The 2,143-nt window shown below is 39.6% G+C and overlaps 1 pseudogene across 1 annotated transcript; it reads left to right on the plus strand.

Annotated features, from left to right (window-relative positions):
- Positions 1–1,143: 1,143 nt before the first annotated feature.
- LOC309820878 (non-histone chromosomal protein HMG-14-like) lies at positions 1,144–1,445 on the plus strand (annotated as a pseudogene). The gene has a single exon. The product of its transcript is annotated as a non-histone chromosomal protein HMG-14-like (transcript).
- The last annotated feature ends 698 nt before the right edge of the window (positions 1,446–2,143 follow it).

Raw genomic sequence — 2,143 nt, forward strand, 5'->3', positions numbered from 1 at the left:
AATTATCCAACGTACATAGCACTTTGGGAAAGATAAAAATGATAAGTGCTCTTAAGGAGATTATATTCTAGTAACAAGACAACATATAAAAAAGAAAATAGAGCAAAAGACTGAGCAGATGCCATAATTGTTGTTAAAATGCAAGGCAGTATTTTCTCTTAACCTTGCTACTACTAATGAACAGAGGTAAGTCAGTTAAACTCTTTTTGTGATCTTCCCCATTTGTCAATGTCATTGCTCTCCTACCTAATTCATGGTGTTGTGAGATAAAATTTGGTCACACACAAAGTAGTGCCTTACAAAAATTAAAAAAAAAAAAACATTTGTGTTAGTGGATGCATTACTGACTATTCTAGCGGAGAAGTCATTTAAGTGTTGTTTTATGTCTCAGATGGTGAACATGAGTTGAAATTATTCTTTTTAAATAACCTTATGAATACATGTGGGAAGGATGACAGAGGACAGGTAGGTAGTCTCAGTGCTCTCTGTTCACAGACTAGAAGTCTAATTTCCAATGGCTGTTTTGATTTTTTTTTTTTTCGTTTTTACAAAGTAAACTGGAAAAGATGAAAGGATCGTCATAATTACTGGGAAAACAATGTGTCTACAATCTAAAACCACATGTACCTAGGTAGGGCTTTTTGGCTTGGTGAAAGTCACACCATACCACAACTCATGGTCGTTAGGGACCCTATGGGCAAATGTGCATGGTGGTCAAAAAACCTCTTGAGAGAAAAGGGTTGATAGTTTCCCACTTTCTTTTTTCAGTTTCATGGTCACTGATATATTTCTAGTCATTGGCAAGGAAGGGCTTTACTGACACTGACAAGCAGAAAAGGGTACAAAAGTTCCACTATGTGAAAGGCTGTCAGTGGACTTTGTTGGGGACCAGAACTCAATATGTTGCTTGGATTGTCACGGGAAAAGGCATTATGGAAAGCATGACATTTGGCTAAATCCTGAAATATTTCCTGAAATCTATAGGTAATGAACATATGTTTGATCACTTAATAAGAACAACATGTAGGGTCCCAGCAGCTCGTGCGGCGCGAGAGCGGCAGCGACCAGGCAGCCCAGCTTCGCGAAGGTTCTCGGAGCACCGACGCCAGCAGGCACTCGCCTAGTGCCCGCCCAGCCACCAGGATGCTCAAGAGCAAGGTCAGCTCTGCCGAGGGCGCGGTGAAAGAGAGCCCAAGAGGAGATCCGCGAGGTTGCCAGCTAAACAGGCTCCCGCAAAAGTGGAAAAGAAGCCAAAAAAGGCGGCAGGAAAGCATAAATCTTCAGACAAAAAAGTGCAAACAAAAGGGAAAAGGGGAGCAAAGGGAAAACAGGCCGAAGTGGCTAACCAACAGACTTAAGACCTACTTGCAGAAAACGGAGAAACTAAAAAGGAGGAGAGCCCAGCCTCTGATGAAGCAGGAGAGAAAGAAGCCAAGTCTGATTAATACCACACACCCGGTCCTATCAGTGGTCCCTGTCTCCCTTCTTGTATAATCCAGAGGAATATTTTTATAAACTATTTTGTAAATCCAAGTTTTATAGTAGCTCTAGAAACATTTTTAAAAAGGAGGGTATCCCACCTCATCCCATTTGTTAAGTGTAAATGCTTTTTTTTAAGAGGTGAAATCATTTGCTAGTTGTTTATTTGTTGGTACAAACAGAAAATAGTGGGATATTGAATATAGGAGGCGTTGATTGTCTTCGGTGTCAGCTTAAGATTCCATAGATGGGGGGGGGTAGCTTTTATATCCTATAAAACAAAGCATACTAAATGGTAGTTTGGAGTCAGTTGTGCATTTAATGTCTTAAACACTTTAAATTACTTCTCTTCTCATGTTGTTTTTGGTAGGATTGTTTCCTAAAGCAAACCACTCACCCCTTGATCTTGGTTCTCCTTGTCAGAATTTCGTGCACTCTGTAACATCTTTGCTCATGGTAGTCCAGTTCTTCTAGTAACTTTGTTAATGTGTTGTGAACGATTGACGATTTGAGTATGTAGTGTATATGATATTAAATTGTGAATTAGTGGGACTTACGATGTAACAGCATATCAATATTTGAAGATATTGGTACTTGATATCCTGTTAAGGAAAATTTGCCTCCAAATTTTAAGCTGGAAAGTCACTGGAATAACTTCAGAAAA

Source organism: Grampus griseus, assembly GCF_964374135.1.
Source record: "Grampus griseus genome assembly, chromosome: 3".
Lineage (NCBI taxonomy): Eukaryota > Metazoa > Chordata > Mammalia > Artiodactyla > Delphinidae > Grampus > Grampus griseus.